The sequence below is a fragment of the Mustela erminea genome, chromosome 12 (assembly GCF_009829155.1).
Source record: "Mustela erminea isolate mMusErm1 chromosome 12, mMusErm1.Pri, whole genome shotgun sequence".
Taxonomy (NCBI): Eukaryota; Metazoa; Chordata; class Mammalia; order Carnivora; family Mustelidae; genus Mustela; species Mustela erminea.
The window spans coordinates 84,080,201-84,102,161 of record NC_045625.1 but is presented as its reverse complement, the minus strand read 5'-3'; the positions used below and the strand labels follow the sequence as shown (position 1 = coordinate 84,102,161).

At 45.9% G+C, this 21,961-nt stretch overlaps 1 protein-coding gene across 3 annotated transcripts in view; it reads right to left on the bottom strand.

The window, feature by feature from the left end:
- KANK1 (KN motif and ankyrin repeat domains 1) overlaps positions 1-21,961 on the bottom strand; it is a 195,941-nt gene that overhangs the window by 95,955 nt on the left and 78,025 nt on the right. Inside the window, exon 1 of one of the 3 annotated variants that reach the window (XM_032306224.1) lies at positions 4,194-4,276. The exons of the other annotated variants lie outside the window; for them this stretch is intronic. The gene's annotated coding sequence lies outside the window, so the exon portion shown is untranslated. Of the gene's footprint in view, positions 1-4,193; positions 4,277-21,961 lie in introns of those variants that run through there. 3 annotated transcript variants of the gene reach the window in all.

The window sequence follows — 21,961 nt, the reverse complement described above, 5'->3', positions numbered from 1 at the left end:
AATATTAGCATTTAACATGGGAATCTATTGTATTATAAAACCCTTGAACTGTTCAGTAAGGCTGACTTGAGGCCATCCACGATCTGCACTCTGTATGCGCCCCATAAGTCAAAGGCAGAACTACTTGTGGGTCAGGAAGTATCTTTATCCACTCAGTCCCTAGTTGAACACTGGAAAGCTACTACGATTGTATACAGTGGTTCGTCTGATCCTAAGAGAAAGGCACATTTAGCTATTCTGAAGGAATGTCAGCTCTTCTGTTGAAAATACCCATTTTCAGAGCATAAAGCAACTGGGCTGACCCAAATTTGAGGATATACAAAGAGCCAATTACACAGAGCAGCTGTCCCGAGGAAGATGTTACAGTGTCACAGCTGGGATTTCGGCCAACCTCATTCTGTCCCGCTCACTATCCACCCAACAGGTTAGATTAAGGATTGTGCCTCTACAGACTGTATGGTTTGAAAAAGAACATTTTAGGGGCGCCCGCGTCGCGAAGTTGGTTAAGTGTCTGCCTTCAGTTCGGGTCATGATCCCAGGGTTCTGGGATCTGCCCAGTGTAGGCGTCGGGGTCCCTGCTCAGCGGTGAGCCTGCTTCTCCCTCTCCCTCTGCCCCTCCCCATTGCTCATTCTCTCTCTCTAATAAATAAAATCTTTAAAAACAACATTTTAAAAAACCATTCTCAAGGCATAGATAAGAGACCCCCCCACATCCACCAATTCAGAATACTAGAAATGTCTTCTACTCCTTTGAAATAAGTATTGAGTCTACAGAATCAACCAGAGTCAGCTCTACAAGAAGATTTGAAGTGACCTGGGTCAACGTTTCCTTATCAACAGAGGCTTGCACTTCGTATGATCATTTTTTTCTCCCAAGGGTGCTGTGGATTTTTACAAAACAGACAGTGAACTTAAGTTCAGGAAACGTGAAGTCCGTGGGTTTCTGAGCCACAGTAAGTGAAGGTTCGTCGTTAATTCCCTACTTCTCGGTTTCCACAAACTCACTCTCTGATTTAAGGTGGTCCATGAAGTCTGTTCAAGCTACGAGAAGCAGCAGATTGTACTTGGGAGAATCGGGTGAAGCCAATTTTGCCTCAGGAGAGACAGGAGCTTAGTTAGGGAGCCAGGAGAGAAAAGCCACCTCCCCACCGAGAGCGCATAAGCCTTCCCACCGAATCAAAGAAGCCCTTCCTGGGTGACAAATCAGGGGACTGTGGGTGAAGACTTTTTTTTTTTTTTTTTTTTTTTAAACTGAGAAAGCTCTGTCACTCATCATCGTTTAAAAATCATTTCTTGGATCCCTACTGTGGGTGTGTGAGGCGGTCAATCAGGTGCTGAGGAGTGAATATATACATATTTTAAAAGATGGCAGTCTTTGCTTAAAAAAATTATGTCCTGGAACAGAGGCCACTGCCTTTCTCAAGGAATGGCACAGTTTTGGAACACAGGGGGTCTGGAGCTGTCTACTTTATTCTTGGGAGTATTGATCTGCACCCAAAGGAGCTTCAGCTTGAATTCCACGGGGAGTATCAGCAGAAAGAAGCTTGAGTATGAGGTCAGACACGCAGGGTGCAGAAAAGCAGGAGGCAGGCGGGCCCGACACATCTCGTTGATAACTGCCCACAATCAGCTTGGCATCCGGCGGGTGGGTCTGTAAATACTGTTGACGGACAGCAGCCAGGATTCACTCCTCCCCCGACCCTGCCCACACCCTCTTCCCGTCACATATTCCACTCCATAAAGATGTGTTGCCATTCTGACGGAAGTGATAAGTCCTAAGTGGGACCCACTCCCAAGAGAAACCTGAGCAGGAAAAGTGGAAAACAGAAGAAGCAATTCAAAGTGTGCATAGGGACGTGTCAGGAACTGGCCCGTGGAGCTGCGTTTTTGCCAAAGACGATAGGTGCGCGGCATCAGCCTACCCGCTGTAAGTCGACGGTGGGGAGAATTCAGCCAAGGAAGCAGTTTTTTCTACCAGCCCATTTTGCTTTTACCTCCCCCTGACTAGAGCCGGCTGAAAGAGGAGGTGGCTGGCTCCTTCTCACCACTGACTAGGTGTAAAGGTGACACTGGGCTCTTCCTGTGGCCAAGAGCAGAAGTAACTCCTCAGACTACACAGAGACACCCACAGAAGCCAGGACTGACATTCTGGAGACAAATAATATGGAAAGAGAAGCCAGGACCTTAGACATCTGTCATGCCCTAATTTCCTCTTCCTGATCCGTCCCCTCCACTGACTCCATTTACCTCGTGAAGATGATAGACATGTCTGGTTTTGAAAAATAAGTGCTGAACAGCAAAGCCAACAAGGGACAGGTGTAGGACACAAACTGTGAAGCCACCAATAAAAGAATTGGACACAGTAAAATAACTTTAATTTTAAAGATAGCTCAAATAAATAGATCATAAACTCTATTAGATACCATAGTAGGTTCTTTATAGGAACGAAAAAAATCAACCTAACGGGCCCACCATTCCCTTTTGGAACTATATTTTGAAAAAGGAAACAAACACTCTCAGAATATGAAGATCTTGCGTTCTCAGAAAAGTGGTGGTTACACTACTCTTCACCAAAATTTCCTGCCCCTTCCGAAGCAGGAATTACATACCACCACCCAGCTGAATTCAAGTATGGTCACACGACTAGCTCCGGACGATGACCAATGACCATGCATTACTTCCAGGAGAAAACAAGCAGAGCTGGCATGAATGGTCACCTTGTTCTCTTCTTCTCCTGCTCTGAAGAGGAACAACGACGTAGACAGAGGCTGTTCCCGCACCGGACTGAGGTCAGCACTAAGCAGAGCTACAGCGGACCCATGGTGAACATGCAGCATAGTGAGAAATCAGCTGTGGTTCTGAAACCCAGTGAGCTCTGGGGTCATGTAGAATAATTACCGCCTTGACGGGTTTTGAGCGGACTCACACAGGGCTCTTCATAAAGCTCAGCTGATGTTTGGACGACAGGAAGTATTCAGAGAATCCGTGGTGAGATGTGGTAGGGACCAGATGAATAGAAGTCTTTACAGCGTGAGGAGACAAGAAGCTGTTCGGTTAAATGACCGCTTGGACAAGCAAAATAAAGGTTTTTGTGGACTGAACTGCAAACCCAGGTTACGCACTTTGATAGCAATCTGACAGCATTCCAAGCATCTAGTCTAACAGTCGGCATGAGACCCGCCATCTTTAGTCCAGTGGCTCCAGACGTGAGTAGCCAGACTGACAACCAGCTGCTGAGCAGTCACGGGACTGACTGTCACAGTCTTCACTTCAGTTCCCCATGGACACAGCTCGTGACACAGTAGTTCTAGGCCTGGATCAAAGTGAAAAGCCTCATAAACCAAGTCCCCAAGATGACCTCAACTTGAAAATTCCATCCGGACGAGCAGACACTTTGGCATCAAGCAGTGTTTCTACACGGAGCTTCAGTCAGGGGTGTGGGGCCAGGCTGATGCCAGGGGTGGGAGCGTGGGGACAAGTAACACTGATGCGATGGTTGCCAAAGTCCCTGCTGTCACATAACATGTCACCCGTGGTGCTGGGAGAGGTCTGTCCATGAGGTGCCGGGGATCCGCTCAGGGGCGGAACTCACAGCACCAGCTGGCATAGCTGTGGCAATGCCACAGGTTTACAGTCCTCCTTACTCATGGGTTGTTGTTAGGTCAGGGGCCATCTGGGATCCCCTCTACCCTGTCTTTTGCCTTTAGACATCAAAGATCTAAAATTTGCTTCTGATGTCTTGGCCATAACTTATGTGACCTAACCTACATCCAGAAGCTGGTCCTGACTGCATCAGTGCAAAGGCCCACGAGGGAAAATAAGAGGAAACACATCCATTCATCACGCCTTTACCAAGGACTGGCCCTTGGGCTAGGTACCATGAGGGCATCTGGGAATTCTAAGGTCCAGGTCTCAAGCTCAAGGGGTGTTTTTGGTCTAGCTCATGAGAAAAGAACAAGAAAGGAAAAGACAAGACAAGACAAGACAAGACAAGACAAGACACTCTTTTCAACGAGCCCAATTTATAAATGAGTACCATGTGGACGGCAAGCCATCACTCCAGGGCAGAAGACAGTGAATGCACACAGGCAAGGATTCCTCTCACCCAATTAAAGTTTCGAGGGAGGGGAAAAGTCAAGCAAAAAAGTGAGAACCGATGATGTCGGACTAAAACAGCAAAGAATACGACTCACCTTTGAGTTATCTGGATGTTAACCGTTTCAGTTGAAGATACAAAAAAGGACACTTCATCGTTCTCAAGAAAATGATACTCAAATTCACCGGAGAGAGAAAGAAATGGTTGTAACTTTCAAGAAGGGGGGGGGGGGCAGGGTGGAGGAAAAGGAACGATCTGGACGGGACATGTGGGTGAAAGAGAGGCAAGGAGCGCAGGCAAAGTGCATCCGGGGCTTATACAGAAAGCACACCAACAAGTTCTACATGTACACAAAATTGTGTGGGGACGCCTCGGTGGCACAGTCGGTGAACCACCCGACTCCCGGGTTGGGCTCAGGTCATGGTCTCGGCGTCCTGGGATCGAGCCCCACGTCAGGCTCTGCGCTCAGCATGGAGCCTGCTTAGGATTCTCTCTCTCTCCCTCTGCGCCTCCGGCTAGTGCTGCCTCTCTCTCTCTCTCTCTCTCTCTAAAATAAATACAATCTTTAGAAAAAATTGTGTTTTTGTACAATTGACATGACAACCCCTAAATAAATGAAAATGAGAAATTTTAGGTGACGCAGTTATGGTTGTGTGTGGTTTTGTTTTGTTTTGTTTTTAAATATAAAGTTACAGGACACCTGGGTGGCTCAGTGGGTTAAAGCCTCTGCCTCCGGCTCAGGTCATGATCCCAGGGTCATGGGATCGAGCCCCACATCAGGCTCCCCGCTCAGTGGGGAGCCTGCTCCTTCCCCCCACAACATGCCTCTCTGCCTTCTTGTGATCTCTGTCTGTCCAATAAATAAATAAAATCTTTAAATAAATAAATATAAGGTTACCAACACACATTTCTTTACAAGATTCTGCCCAGTAAATTCCACAAGCCCCACGAGGTACAGCAAAGCCTCTAGCTGCTCCCACCCCTGGGCAGACCCACCTCCCCCGCTTCAAGGCCTTAAGGAAACGCAGGGAACCGTGCATTACTGGGTGGTCCCAGAGGGGCACTCCTGGCATGTCGTGGACAGGGCCCAGGGATGCGGAACAAAACCTGCAACGCAGGGGACAGGCAGCCCCACACAATGAAGGATTCTCTCACTCTGAACACCAGCAGAGCTGCTGTCAATAAAATGCCCCAGTGAACAGGACAAAGACCAGTCCTCCTAACCTTCTCACAGGCTGCCTGAGGCAGGCCACAGAGATCCTAAACTTCAACCAAATGTTGTTAATTTTATACCATTATGATTAAAAAACAAAACAAAACAAAACAAACAACAACAACAACAAAAAACCAGGCTGAGAATGTCATCTCTCCTCAAAAAAGGAAATGGGCAAAAGATTTTCACCTAATTGGAAACAAAAATCACACTTCCTGAGAGACATTATGCTGTTTGGTGCTGGAGACAATAAATGCGCAAACACAGGGGGTCCACAAATTATCCCCACAAGCTACACACATGATGGCACCTGTGCCATTATCCCACGGCTGGTCCGGAGTGACCATGAAGCGACAAGGGCCCTGTGATGGGCGGGGATTCAAGCCAGGAGGACGGCGAGCATGCACGGTGGGCGATCCGCTTCTTGCGAAAAGTGCTCCTGGTGGGGGGAGCCCCCCCACATGCCAGCAGCTACTACAGACAGCAGCTGCTCCCAGCCACGAACAAAAGTGGGGGGCGGGGGAGGCACAAATGCCATCAGCGAAAACGGTTTGCCTGCTTTTCTGCATTTTCAGGACTTGAGAGATGCATGAACCTCTCTTTAACATCCCAAAAGGCTGTTGATACTGCCACCTAGTGAATCCTGTCCTGCCACCAGAAAGTGCCAACCATGTGGGAGCTCGGGAACCCAGTCTTTCTAATCAGGAGGTGTTAAGTATCCTGCGTTTGAGTGTCCCTCACTGAGAGTCTGCAGGCTGTGTTACCTGCCTCCGTAATTAGTCAAACTTCACAAAGGAGCGTGAACGGAGGCAAACAGGCAGGTCCATTTCCCGTGAAATCCGCCAACAGTGCTCTGCCCCCAGTAGGGGCTGTTAAGCCCTGCCTAAGGTCAGCACATCGTTGACAGCTCGGCCACTGTCCCCTGCGTGGGGAGTACGCGTGCTCTTCCTAAGTCACGTACTGAATCTTACTGCGGCTGTGCCTGCGCGGCTGGTCGTGCTTCTCCCTTTGCCTTGGCTGGCGGGGAGCGTGGGGGCCAACTGGGGGCCCGTCTCCCGCGAATTTACAGGACACCGTACACGCGGTCCCTCTCTTCCTTCCTGACTTCCCCTTCTTGCTCTTTCCTGCTGTCCCAACGTCCTCACCCATTGATGTCTAATTTCGCTCTGCACGCCTCTCCAAGCCATCGAACACTGTGCTCTGAGCCGGGACTGGGTACAGCACGGAAGCCAGGACCGTCCCCGGTCTGGGTACGCCGCGGCCGCTGGGACCCCGGGCAGCTTCCAAGCCCAGGGCAGGCAGATGTCACAGGGCACGGTGACTCCTGGGGCTCACTTACCTCTCGTTACCTCATTACCAGGATGGCTGACGGGCTGAACCGAGGCTCAGACAAGCACCGTCACTGGAGCCATGACTCACTTAGAACTGCGCGCCCATCACGTTCCAGGACGGCCTTGGAAGGTGTCTTTGCCTTGAGATTTCTGGTTCAATTCCTGCAGCTTCTAGAATTCCCATCCCACAAATGCACTGTCGCACTGCGTTATTTTATCCCCTTCCAAAGTGGTCCGTGTATTCCAAATTACAATATTTTTTATACGAAAGGTTTTTTTTTTTTTTTTTTTTAATACAACGGCTTGTTCAAGGGCTGATAGAAACTGTTACAGCAACCAGCATGAGATAACACCAAAATCCCAAAGGCATTCCCTTCTCTTGCAAGAAACACCTAGCACGGCTGGCTACCTTATCACCTCCTACGACAGGCTGATCTGGAAGTCCTGCTTCCGGCCTCTGAACTGCCTTCCACTAGTGCTGCTTCGAGAACAAGACCCCATGAGAATCTGCCACTGGGACATCTCTGACTTGGTGTCGAGATTCCCTTTCTTATTTCTAATAACTGGCTGTTAAAAAAAAAAAAAAAACCAGATCGTAAAAACTACATTCCCATCCTCCACCCAAGAGTCACCACGCTTGGTCTGTATTTTCTCCAGATCGGCCTAAAGCGCAAAATGTCCATTGCCCCCGCCGGCAGAGCACAGAGCAGGGGTGTGGTGGGTGGGTGCGGGAGGCGCCGAAGCAATGCACGGGCTCATACGCAAATAAAAGCAGGTCTTCTCTCCCTGCATCCTAGTTTGCAATGCACAGGGGCACACAAGGTTAGAGGGTAAAGACGATAAAGATACGGAAAATTTACTGAGAAGATAAACTGTGAAATAATTTAAAAAAAAAAAAAAAACAAAAAACCCTCAGAAATGGAATCCGAAGGTCAGAGAATCAGGATCTGAGGTTCTGAATTCGAGCCTTCTCGTCCATGTGATGAGAGATGCTCTCCTTCAATCAAAGGTGAAGGGAAGCTAAGGTTTTTGGTGGCTTCTGTTTGGAGTTCATCCGCTGTGTGGGCTGAGGGCAGAGGACACGGGTGGTCTCATGGTTCTTATACCGGTTTCAGGCATCACTAGAGGCCCCTACCTTGTCCTCCCTGGGTCCTAGACGGAACCTGGGAGATATGCTCAGACACCCAATTTTACAAGTTGGAAACTAAAGCAGAGAGTCTGCGAGGAAGCCGGCCCAGGGAGCAGGACTCAGGTCGATGACAGCTTTCTGACTCCCTAAACAAGCCTCTAGCTTGCCTACTGTTTTTACCGGTCCAAAGCTGTGGGCTGGGCCCAAGACTAGCAAACTGAACTCTGGGGACTGACGGCTAACATCTCTGAAGGCCAAAGACGGGCCACACATGTCAGGCCAACCTTCCCTTCAGACGTGGGGCTGAAGACAGGCCCGGTGGGCAGGTGACCACGTAACCAAATGATAGCAGAGTAAGTGAACACATACAGGACACAGAGGACACCTCCTTCCAAAGGTGACTCATTCAAAACAATTCAATGAAACAACCCAATGGGAAAACACCACTGTATTTTTCTTCCATAAGCTCATGGAGGAAATGACTTCCTTTCCAAAAAGTGGTCTTATAAATTGGTTTCTTTCCCTTTGTTCAATCACATTTCCTAAAAAAGTGGAAAAGATGCCAAACGTGGTTTCTACCAAGGGGTTCAGCAGATGAAGTCAAATGTCAAAGATGCTCACGTCACAGACAGTGTACAGCCAGGACCGTGTTCTTTGCTAAACACCCTTGAACTCCACCCTCACCCCCCACCCCCCACCCCCCACCCCCGCTCCTCCGCCACCCCTCCAGGCGTCACACCGGGCTCAGGATCTACAATTCCTCTCTTATCTGCAAGGATTCTTCAATGACCCTTAGGTGCTGAAAAGCGGGGGCCTGCCACTTCTAGCCATCTCTTGACCACAGTCAAGGGGGCAGGAACATCATGACCACAGGAAATTGCACTGTGTCAAACCAGCTGCTACAGAAAACCAACAAAGCGCACCTCTTCACCTTGTCCAAAGAGAGAACTGTTTGGATTCCACTTCTTCAGTCAGACAAATAAGCCGGTACTTTATAGAACCACCTTTTCTCATCCCACATAACCTTGGCCTAATGGCTCACCACGGCTTGCTTTTGCAAAGTGGGATCGAAGTCCTGGGAAGAATCTTAATTTTATATACTTCTACACCATTCTAATTTAGGAGGATGATCGTGTAGTACTTTTATAATCTAGAAAGAGTCTTTGGTAATCATAAACTCTCTCACCAAATCAAACCATGCTGCTACTTTTGACCTAGTGATTTCTGTGATTTTTATCCCAGAGTAACTAAGATTGTACCGCCATGGGGTCTAAATTATCGGAGAGTTAGACATGATCTCCGTGTTTAACATTAGAAAGATGGTTTAGAGATTATAGCGCATGACCATGATTCAACATTACTTACCAGCATCATCGTAGAGGCTTTGTCAAACCCTGGAAAACTGATGCACATGAAGTAAAAACGGTATTCCAAATACACCACATCAATAAAATGAAAGAAAACTGGGGGAGCCTGGCTGGCTCAGTCAGGAGAGCATGTGACTCTTGATCTCAAGGTCATGAGTTCAAGCCCCATGTGGGGTATAGAGATTGCTTAAATAAACAAAACATCAAAAATTAAAATGAAATGAAAACCAAATTACAATAAGATGCTTATATTAGGGTGACAAAATTTATAAGCAATCTGGAAGTATTTTGTTGATTTTCTTTAACAAAGAAATACAACCTACTTGCTAACCAGGGGTAAGAGGAAAATCACTTTGGCTCTGGTTCCAAAAGAAGATATTGACCTTCTTCTTCTTTATTTAGAGTTAACTCAACTGGAATTTATAAGCTTTCCTAAATTTTAGTGGAGTCCATTAGAGGAAATGCAAGTACCACCAGTGGGTTAAAAGGCAAAATACGGTAGCACAATCAATGTCTACGAATCTATTTAAAATAGACTTGAGACCCCAATCTAAAGTTAACAGAACTCCCGCAAGGATTTACAAACAAATCCATATAATGTATAAACCATAATCTTATCAAAGTACTTTCCAAATTACAACAGTACAGTGGTATTATGGCAATATCCCTGCAATTATCAGCTTAATAACATGGTAAATTTCTTCTGGTCAAAGCCAAATGCTACATGGGCAGACAGTCCTTCAGCCAACTTTCTGAAAGGGTAGTGGTCATTTTTCTTCCGGTTGGGCTTTTAAGAACATAAACATTTTCCATAACCTCACAAAGGCTCAGGTCCCAAAAGGCAGCTGAGCTAGGAAGTAGATGGCAGGAGGCCAGCAGTGACCCAGAAAGCTAACGAGAGGCATGAGTAGGTGCTCATGTGTTATTTCTCAGGGTTCCATCCAAGAAAATGCCGTAGTATCGGAGGGATGTGGATGAATGCATCCATTATCCCACTAAAGGCTTGACACTGGCGCAGTTCACTCCCTTGGAGACTATCTAGGCCATCGACCGGGGTGGAGGCTCTTAGGCAACTTTATGAGTTGGCCTCGTCTAGGTAGCTTTTTCAGGTGTGGTTCAACAGCTCCACCCTAAAGACTGATAACCCTAAAAATCTGTCCTGTTTATCCCCTCGGCTGGAAGAAAGACCCAATCAGCCTGGAGGATGACTGGGCTGGTCCTGAAGTAGAGACTGTAGACGGAGCCCCCCCTTGTCTCCAACTGTCTGGACACTCGTGCCATGCACACACGCCCTGACGGTGGCCATCTTCATCTCCAATGCTCTAAAACAATGACATTTTTCTATACATAACATTGGTCAATAGGGATTTTTTTTTTAAGCCAACAGAGTTCCTTTAGGTCTTTAAGAGACTGACTACACACATATGAATAAAGGAAAATTGTTCTGTTGTGACGTGCTAACCATCAAAGGAAGTCATCCCTGTTACAATTCTGAAAGTTTACATTCTCTCCTTCAAAGCTTCCATGGTAGTGGAAAGTCACACACACTCATCACCCTACACACACACACACACACACACACACACATTCACACGCAGCTTTCTACAAGGAAAAACAAAAGTTATATATACACAGCCCAGTAAGGGTAGCAGTTCCTCGGATACTTCTTATCTCAACATTATTGCCCATTTCAGTGCTTTTTCTTTGCTTAAAAATCCCTGCTACCCCTACAGTGACTTTCAGTCCCAGCACAGTACGTTAGGAGGACGAGGACAGTGAAACCTCACAGAGGATCGTATAGCATGGATGGGAAGCAGACTGTTCTGGAACTTTGCTTCTGGGCCGCGTGAAGACAACGAGTCTGGCCTCCGGGACTGGGGTGAGGCAGGTATGTGCAGCTGGACCACGAGCAGGGTGGAAACAGGCATCTGCGCAAGAACGAACAGGCCCACTCGAGAGGTGCCCAATCGAACCTGTGTGAGCAGACGTCCCCACCTGTCTCCACCTGTCTTCCAGCAGATTACGAAATGCCAGATTCCACCTTGGGGCCATTCTGAATGACCCACAGCACGCAGAGGGACTCTGGGAGGCGAAAGAGGGTGTCATTGACTAAGCACCCCTCGAAGAGCCAGCTTTAAAGAATGACCCAGGAAAACTCATATAATTGGCTGTAGCTCCCAAGGGTTCCTTGGGCTTTATAAAACACTCAAAAATAAAAAATCTGGGTGAACAGCCACATTTCACCAGTTTCTTCTTAGTTTTTAAAAACCACTCAGGAGCCGGTCACACCTCGTCCAAATCCACCAGAGTGTAAACACCAGGAGAGCAAGACTTTGTTTCTCTTCTCCTATGTTTCCACAACTATGGGAACAGTATATGACACACGTGTACGTGCATGCTGAGTGGACGAACCCATTCCAAGACCCCATGAATACTGGTTCTCCTTTTCTGCTTCAGTGATCATATGAAAGCTCTAGTGTATTTTTGCCTCTTGTATTTTTAATTTTTAGAATTTTTATACAACATATATATATTTAAAGTAAATATTCTACATATAAAATTCAATCTGTATCAGGGGAAAGCTCCATGGCTTTTCTTCCCTTCTGGTCTTTTCTTTTCTTTTAAGATTTATTTATTTATTGGAGAGAGCGAGAGAGTGCATGGGGAAGGGCAGAGGGAGAGAATCCAGAAGCAGAACCTCCCCCTGACCCCCCGAGTGTGGAGCCCAACTCAGGGGGATCCCAGGACCCTGCGATCATGAACTGAGCCAAAATCAAAAGTCAGCAGCCCAACCGACTGAACCACCCAGCCACCTTCTGGTCTTTTAAAGGGGAAAACATACTCATACTGATTGGATCAAACTGGCTGAATGGTAAAAGCCAGAACTGGAAGCCAGTATGTGGTGAAGCTTGCTGAACCGCCAGCCCCGCTCATGGGGAGGGAGTCAGGACACAGGGCCATGTCACACAGACAGACCTGGGGCTCCCCCAAATGCCATCGAGACAAGCTAATCTCGTTAGCACTTCTCTCCCCCATGCTAACTACGGCCTGACCCTAACACAATCCTCCTCACCAGGTAGGCGCCCGCCCACAAAGCCGTTCTGGGCACAGTGGCCTCCTGAGTAAGCTGCTCATTTCCTCATACTGCAAAGCACCAAGGGAGAGTTGGCCACCTGGGCCCTTCTCCACTCCTTCCTCTCCCTTGTCACCGGGCTCACCGTCCCTAGCCTGCACCATCCCACTCACTTCCTGGGTAAATCGGATCCAGCCTTCTTCCCTCCCCACCCCCGCCCCGGCACTGAGAGTTTCCCTAAGGCACGGCGTTCACAGGCAGGTATTACCTGGTCTCTCCCCACCAGGACAGTATATACATATAAACATACACAATTTCCTTCCCCTCGTGTTTACGTTCTCTGATTTTCATGCCTCGGCCCGGGCTGACTGTGCTGCCTGCCACACCAGGGCTCCGTCGGCTTTCTGCCCCAGTCTTTAAGGCCCTGTGTAGACACTTCCTCTTTCAGAAGTCTTCCCTGGTATTCCCACCCCCCACCCCACCACTGCGAGATGCATCCTCCCTGGGCCCCCTCTATGTGCAACTTCAAGGAGCTTAACATATTGCTGAGACTTTGTTTTTATTGTTGTGATTATTGATTGGGATTCTTTCTCCAATTAACCTGTTAGATTCCTCAGGGGATGGAGTCTTCTTTCTTTTGTCTCAGCACTGGCCCATGTGGCATATCTATCCCCAAAATGCTTGGTCTACCCAAGCAAAACCAAAGGAACTGTAGGTGCTTGTACGCACGTGCATGGCTCCCTGTATTTTACGGGAAGTGGCACACCGTCCGGTGCCTCTCTCTGTCACCAGGAAATCCAAAATTAAGACTCCCTCATAGGACTGATCTGCAGAATCACCCTTAAGGAAGATCAAAAAGTGACTGGCAAATAGGAGGTGAGAATCTAGTAACATATTTTCCTATAAAGCATCTCTTCAGCAACATTTTGATCATACACTTCTCATATAGACTCTTCCCGAAACCCATTAGGACACGTTCTTGTAGTGCGATATTTTCTAGCAAAGTGCATCTTGGGCTCGTTGGCAGATGGATCCAACACACTCCAGTCACAATACTCTGAAACTGCTCACCCTGCTCCTTGGGGGGGGTTCAATTTTCCCATATTTGCCATTCTTAACTACTCTTTTCTTTAAGGAGATTTTATTTATTTATTTGACAGAGAGAGGGTAAAGCAGAGGGAGCAGCAGGCAGAGGGAGAGGGAGAAGAAGGCTCCCCACTGAGCAAGGAGCCTGATGCAGGGCTCGATCCCAGGACCCTGAGATCACGACCTGAGCTGAAGGCAGATGCTTAACCGACTGAGCCACCCAGGGGCCCCATTCTTAAGACCCAGAATCAAATGCCTCTCTTCCACGCGGCCTTCCTTGTTCTCCCTAGACAGAAAGCATCCCCCACACCTCTCATCTCCTACAGCGCTCTGTGTCTCAACGGCCTTTGTTTCACGTGCCACAGCCTCTGACGTCATGCCTGGCATATTATATTCAACAGATGCGCGACGATCCTAGCAAGAACGGCCCCTTCTCTATGTCCCTTCATATCTGTCATAGAGAAAACGAGAGACAGACCAGATACCCCACATCAGTGACCAACTTAGCAAGAACCGTGGTACATCAGCACAAGGGGATATTGTGTTCCTAATAACACGACCACTCTATGTAAATGACGTCTGCCCATCTGTGGAAATGTTCATATAATTACAGGAAAGAAATACACAAGCAGAAGATGAATCATGGGTCCAATTTTAAAAATTTCTGGATGCGTCTTCACAAGGCGATTTGGAGTTAAGGAAACTTGACGTTAATAAGCATTTTTAGCTTATGCTCATGGTATCGCAGGACATCCATGTATAAATTCTCCAGCATTAAATATGTAACCGGAAGACCTTTACTATCTCAGAAATCATCAAATGGCAGTCCCAGTGACCAAGGGCTGGGAATCTTCTTAATCACTTTAATGTAACGTTGTTGATTTAGTCCAAATTCTGGAAAACAGACGTAGGGAAGCTTTACTAGCTACTGAAACATACCCTCTCTGAAACCAACAGGACAAAACATCCAGAAAGCTTTAACCTCACAGCGGACCTCTGTAACCCTTGGCTTGTTGAGAGGAATGGACTCGGTAAATGGGAATGTTCGGTCAAGTCTAGAAGTGCAAACCAATCACAGAAGAGAGGATGAGAACCAAGAGCAGCGGAGGGAAAGTGATCTCTGTCACTCCACCATTATCTTGGGCCTCCTCACACAGTCCCTGTGAGGGGGAGCGGAGGGCGGCAGTCTCCTTCCAGAACAGGTGAATGTCTCACGGCACAGGGGCCGGGGCATCCAAGTGTTCTAAAACAAGGAATTTCCAGTGGCGCCAGGGTGGCTCGGTTAGTGAAGCATCTGACTCTTGATCTCAGCTCAGGTCTTGATCTCAGGGTCATGAGTTCAACCCCTGTTGCAGGCTCCACACTTCAAAAAAAAATTAAAACAAGAAAATTCCAGCGACAAGAGGTTTTCCATGTCAGAACCCATCCGACTTCACAGAAGCCGACTCCAGTGTGATCTACTTATGACAGTGTCCCCCAAATTTTTAAGAGTCTGCAAATGGCACCTATTCAATTATAACAACATTTTTCCTGCGACGTCACTTTCTAGATACTTCCTAAGGTGTGATTTAAGAGACACGGTGGTAACAGGATATTTCCCATCTCCAACAAAAAATGGTCCAGAACCTACCACTTCCTCCCAGTATGGCCCTTTCTTCTGTACGCAGCACAATGTCAAAGGCATTCTCTGAAAGATCAGCTGTAAGGAAGAGGTCCCGTTGCCCATCTTGGAGGCAGGCACAGTAACTCTAGAACATTCTGACAATTCATCTGCTGTCTAAGTGTTCCTCACATGAAAGTCTCATGATTACTTTACACTCAAACCAAAAGCCAAATAGTGTCTTCCAGCGTTCAAGTTACATGTGATTGCTCTGTTTATAATGCCCACCATGCCTCTTCTCAGCCTAAGAAAGGAACTTTCAGACTACAGAAGCTGGATAGCTCCTTCAAGTCCCAAATCATCCATCACCCAGCAAAACCTTTGTATATCTTAAGCCCAACCCCTCTGACCCCACTTTTCTAGAACCTGTACAGCAGGTTTTTAACTCCCTGCTGGAGGCCAATCTACCCTCCTCCTTTCCCAAGGCTTCCTTGTTCCATGGATGATCTCATCACCAGCTCAGTATAATCAGAAGTTCACATCGTAGAGCTTCAGGAAGGATAAATGCAAGGGAGGCTGAAGTTGGGGCTTTTTAATTATTCCAGATAAGTTCCCCATTGCATCATTTGCCGGGCTTCCTGAACCCGGGACGCAGGGTGCAGGGTGACTCACGGGCATTCACACTAAAGGTCAAGGCAGTTACAATGGACTCATCATCTTCACAGTCTACGTAATGTCATGTTCAGTGCTTTAGCTTTTCTGCCATTAAATATAATACTCCACCAGCCCAAAGGCAGAAGCTTCCACTCACAGGAAAGCAAGAAAGTCGAAGAGAGAAGTCGTCTTCAGCTTCAAGAAAAGGCAGGACTGCACCATCTGGAAGCAAATTACCTTTCCTCAAAGCTAGAAGTTTTTTGTCTCAAAACCAAAGGTGTGACAATAGCTGAACCCCGAAACACCTAACATTAAAAATCATTTTAAAAATGGGGCACCTGGGTGGCTCAGTCGGTCGAGCATCTGACTCTTGACCTCAGCCAGGGGTTAAGCCCTGTGTTGGGCTCCACATTGGCCATGGAGCCTCATTAAAAACCAACAACAGAAATTTTTTTTAAATACTTGGAAATATTTCAGAAATTTAAAAAATACTTTGAGGGAAAGGCAATCTTAAAGAAACCCTCCTCTTTAGTGACAAGAGGACAACCACAGCGGGCTATGTGGGGTGAGCATGAGCCTTAGACAAAATCCAAGCAGATCTCTGGCCGGCTCACTGTGTAATCTCGGGGGACTCTTTTAACATTTTTTATTCTTTCTTTTTTTTTTTAAGTAGACTCTATGCTCAGAGTGGAGCCCAATGAGAGGCTTGAACACACAACCTGCAGATCAAGACTTGAGCTGAGATCAAGAGTTGGACCGACTGCTTCTTACCAATATGGCCCTTAACCGACTGAGCAACCCAGGCACCCTAAGTTATTTAACATTTTAGGCACTGGAGGTTCCGTTTCTGAAATATTAGGAGGTTTCTATGAAGATCTAATGAGATGCTATTTGCAAACTGTCCCACACCCTGCCTGGCACAAAACGCTGATTCTGTAAGTGGTTATGATTAGCATCATGGTTGATATTTCCCATGTTCCCAGGAAAGAGATGGAATAAATAACCAGAGCAATTAGAACAATACTTGTTTGGTGCTTTGAATATTAGCTCTGTTATCTCAGACACTAAGGCATTCACGAGTTGAAATCCCAAAGTCAAGATTCTTTAGGATGAAAAAGCTTTTTGCTAAACTCAAGGGCCAAAGACATGCCATCTATGTCCTTCTCAACCTCCTCAACCATGACTTAATGGAAAAGAAGAAAAACCAGGCATGGTAAGGTGAAAGTTTTTTTTAAATGTTCATTTAATTTATTTGAAAGAGAGAGCATGTGCTTGTGTGCACATGAGCAGGGGATGGGCAGAGAGAGTCGGGGAGAAGCAGACTCCCAGCTGAGCACAGAGCCCCACACAGGGCTCCATCCCAAGACCCTGAGATCATGATACGGTAGAATTTTTTTTTTTTTTAAAGATTTTATTTGACAAAGAGAGAGAGAGATCACAAGTAGGCAGAGAGGGAGGCGGGGGTGGGGGGGAAGAAGGCTCCCCACTGAGCAGAGAGACCAATCCGGGGCTCGGTCCCAGGACCGTGAGATCATGACCTGAGCTGAAGGCAGAGGCTTAACCCACTGAGCCACCCAGGTGCCCCAATAAAGTGGAATTTTTTTAAGTGAGAAAAAGTTAAGCCCATTTACTCTTTTAATGAATAAAAGGATACACAGTAATTATTAATAGAGTAAGTAAAATCTTCCTCTGTCCTAGAATGAGGGAAAGGTAAAGACGATGATTCATGCAGGAACTACTAATAGTAAAGAAATACCAAATATTACGTGATGTCTCTCTACACCACTATGGTTACAGTCTCATACTCCTAACCTTTAAACTGGATGCAAGACACATGAGCTATTCTCAGCAAATTCTTCTGGGTGAATGATCATATAATGATTAGTTATCAAAGCAACTTCAAGGGCTTCAAGGCCTCTTATTGCTGCAAAGATAATTTACACACTTAGAGGTCAGAGTCAGTCAGGCATATTTTCAAAACATCCCAACACCAGGCTTTAACGGACCAGCTGGGCTTTGTACCAAATCGTGCCTAACCCCAAGTAGACGAGGGGTGGGAAGAATATGGAAATCTCTTACAAGACACCAAAGTCCAAAGGAAAATGTCCTTGAAAAAGATGCGCCTTCTTAAATCTTGATACAAACCCACTCTTCCAATTATATTTTGAAAAGGAACAAGAAAAACTTTCTCCCTATACAGGAAACACGTGGTAAGACCCAAGAACAAGCTCTGAAATAACAGCAAAATGCTCAAGAAGCTCCTCACTGCTGTGGGTGAGTTCACTCCGTAACGACCAGAATCCACCCCCCACCCCGTCACCATGGAGCGTGTCTGGGCGTCGTGATCCGTCCTCGCAGAGGCTGCGAGCCAAGCGAGTGGAGATGTGGTAACAGAAACGGGAAAAATTACAGAGGAAAAAAGAGATCCCACTGGAATCTCATCCAGGCGAGCTCTGTGCTGTAAGAAGGCAGAGCAGCAAAGGAATCACACTGGCTCTCCCAGGAGAAGGGCCCTCAGGACTCGTAAGTAATGAAAATATTTTATCAATGACTGTAAGACTTCATCAATAGAATTACAAGGACACAACTAATTTATCAAAAGTTTTATGCCACATAGTATCTATGCAAAACTAAAGTAACTCTAGGATGATCAATCGGTCCTAGACGTTGAATAAACACTCTAATGGGAATACATCAGATAGTATTTCACTTCTCTAAGTAACAGACCAAAAGTTAGTCTTATTACCTTAAAATATGACATGGGCTAAAAGTGAGAGTGAAAAATCCATGCGAGATGATGAAAGCAATGTTAGGGATGTCTAAATGCTAACAGCAGCCTTTGAATATAAGAATGTTTTCCCACAAAAAGGTTAACCCGCTCCATTTATAGTCCAAATACCTATTGGTCTCCAGGTCCCTATGTGCAAATGGTTTTCACAAAAGCCATCATTAAATGGCCTGATCAAAATTATTTTATACCAAAATGATTATCTGCCCTGCAGAGTCCGAGCAAGCTTCAGGCTTGCTACAGCCGTGCTCACGGGGAGGACCTCACTTGAAACCTGACCGAAGAGAGATGCAGGGACGGGCCACCCAGCGCAGATCCTGGTTTCCCAACCGCACCCTCCTCCAGAGGGACCCGGGCTCCTTGAAGAAGTGACTGATCCCAGGGGTACAGCAAGAAAAAGGCAAGATGAGCCTGGAACCTGTGGAGGTACCACAACAGAAGAAAGCGCTTGAGAAAGGACAGAAACCTGTTAGAGGACATTGGGGCCAATCCAAAGGAACACCCGATGGCCAAAGCTAGAGCGATTTGAGCAACAAATTCATATTATAGCAACAGATTAGAACCGTTAGAATAAAATAACTATCCATGAGTCCACGCTGATGCATGAAGGAGAGAAGAGCTCTTCCTTATGACGAATAAATAAATAAATAAATAAATAAATAGATGAAGGCAATACCAAATGACTATTAGGGCAACAGTACAGTAACAATTATTGCAGACAAGACCTACAATGTCTGCCAAAATCAGTGCCGGAAAGCTTGAGGATAAGAGAGTCTTTGCACGGACTCAGAGGATCAGGCCCCAAGATATTTATTAATTACAAAGAAACTAATTTGTTCCTTACAACAGCAGCTTTATAGGGGAGAAACCCAGGAGATACTACTGGAATCACGGAATCAACATGAGCTTCACCACCAATAAGAAAAAATGACATCAAGGAACCACTCATAGCCTCACAAATAAATAGGAGAAAACCTCCCAATTCAGGAAATCCCATTCAACAGAAGAACTGACTGGTACTGTTCAAAAGTATCAAGATAATGGGACACTAGGGGAAAACGGTGGGAGTCTAAGGACGCAGAACAACTCAGTCCCATGTGGATTCTGCCCTAGATCCTAGAACAGAAAAAAGACATTCCTAGGAAACTGAATGGGAGGGTAGCAGGCCTAGAGCGGAGCTAGAAGGACTCTGACGATTTACATCTCCTGGTTCTCATCATGATACTCGGGTTATGTAAGAAATTCACACTGTAGGAAGCTGGCTGAAGAGGCACATGTGAACTCTGTACGATCTTTGCAACTTCCCTCTAAGTCTAAAACTATTTCAAAATAAAAAGTTTTTAAAAAATGGATGGGAATGGAAAGCAACGAAGTTGACTCTTACTCCTCATTTCCATCTGACTTTCTTTTCTTCAGAGATGTTCACAGAAGTACCTCCTCTGCTCTACTTGGTGAACCACGGAAGAGCATAGGATGACGACGTGAGATGTGAGATGCACCCACAGAGAACATGAGGGGGACCCTCCCCCCAAATGGGTATGTTCTGCCTTCCAGGGCTTAGCTAAGTTTTTCAGTTAGACTTGAACAAAATAAAGTCTTCACCTTCCCACGTTAGCAAATTCCCAAACTGGTCTTTCTTGTATGGTGCCAAAGAAGAGAACACTGGGTGTTCACAGACTCTGTCAACAAGCGAAAGATCTTTTGGAATGACTGACAGCAACGGTGCAGGGGTGGGGTGGGGTGGAGAAGGAGAGACAGGGGAGGAGTGGGCGGGGCGTATGCAGGCCGGAGAGAGAAAAGCCCAAGAGGCAGGTATGTACTCTCACTTGCCTCCTCGCCTAACAACCGTGAGTTGGGTTAACCATACCTTTAAGAACACAATGTTGACATGGTTCATACACATACCTCAAAGGATTTCATTATTTACATTTTATTGAGATTATATGTTACCACATTGTACAAAGAATAAGAAGGATTAGACATATCCCCATTTTCACATTTCTTTCTTTCTTTTTTTTTTTTTAAGATTTTATTTATTTATTTATTTGACACAGAGAGAGAGCACAAGTAGGCAGAGCAGCAGAAGGAGAGGGAGAAGCAGGCTCTCCACTGAGCAGGGAGCCCAATGTGGGGCTCGATCCCAGGAGCCTAGGATCATGACCTGAGCTGAAGGCAGCCGCTTAACTGACTGAGCCACCCAGGTGCCCCACTTTTCACATTTCTTTTGAAGCAATTAGGTACTTACTGTGAGTTCTAAGATAAGAGTAGGTAGCATCTATGCCTGTAATAAACCCTTAAAACAAAACAAAAACACTGTCCACCAAGATATATTATATGCCTATTTTTTGCCTCAGCAATTTTACTTACAGGACATTCCCTTCAAGACATAGTCACACAAGTATGGATCAGTACTCACACAAGACAGTTAACTGTCGCTTGTTTATTAAAACAAAAACAAAACAAAAAACCTAAAAGCACACCAAATGCTCATTAAAAGAACGCTCTGAGAGTACATTGTACAACAGGATACTCTGAGGCATTTAAAAGGATTAATGTAAATCTAGATGTACTGACCTAGAAAGATACTCATAATCTAGACTTCAGTTAAAACATAGACAAAGTATATTAAGAGCCTACCCAAAGGAAGGTGTTTACTTGGATGTAAACGTCTAGAAAATACACAGAAGGATGTACATCAAACTTAAGGGAATATATGGAGGAAGGGACGCCTGGGTGGCTCAGCCGGTTAAATGCCTGCCTTCGGCTCAGGACTTGATCCCCGTGGGATGGAGTTCCTCATGGAGCTCCCGGCTTAGCGGGGAGCCTGCTTCTCCCTCTGCCTGCCACGCCCCCTGCTTGTGCTCTCTAACAAATAAATAAATAAAATCTTAAAAAAAACAAAACAAAACAAACAAAAAAAAACCCTGGAATATATAAAGGGATCATGGGGTTCTTATGTCCTTTTTTTAAAACAGGCTGCACACCCAGAGTGGAGCCCAAAGTGAGGCTTGAACTCACAACCCTGAGAAGGTCTAAGCTGAGATCAAGAGTAGGAGATCAAGAGTTACCTAGGCCCCTCATCTTAAGTCATTAAAAAAAAAAAAAAGAAGAAGAGATGATTTTTTTTAACTTTAATTTTTTTTAAATGAAAATAACACACAGGCAGTTGTGTTTCTGTACTCCAGGAACAATCGGAAATCAAGGAGACAGATTCGTCTACAACTGCCTCCAAAGAACAAAATATTCAACAGTAAATTTAATGGAGGTAAAATACTTGTATGCTGAAACTAAAAATCGATGCTGAAATAAGCTAAGACACACGTAAATACACAGCAGGACCTCATGCTTTTGTGAACTGGAAAACTTAGTATTGTGAAGATAGCAACACTGCCCTCTACAGAATCAGTACAAGCCCTAGAAATAACTTTTTTTTTTTCCCAGAAGTAGAAAAACTGATCCTTAAATTCATATGGAAAGGCAAGGGGCTCTGAATAGCCAGAGCATATTGAAAAAGAAGAACAAAGTTGGAAATTCACATTTCCCTATTTCAAAACTGACTATAAAGCTACAATTATCAAAACGGAGTAAACTGACGCAAGGACAGACATACAGACTAATGGGGAA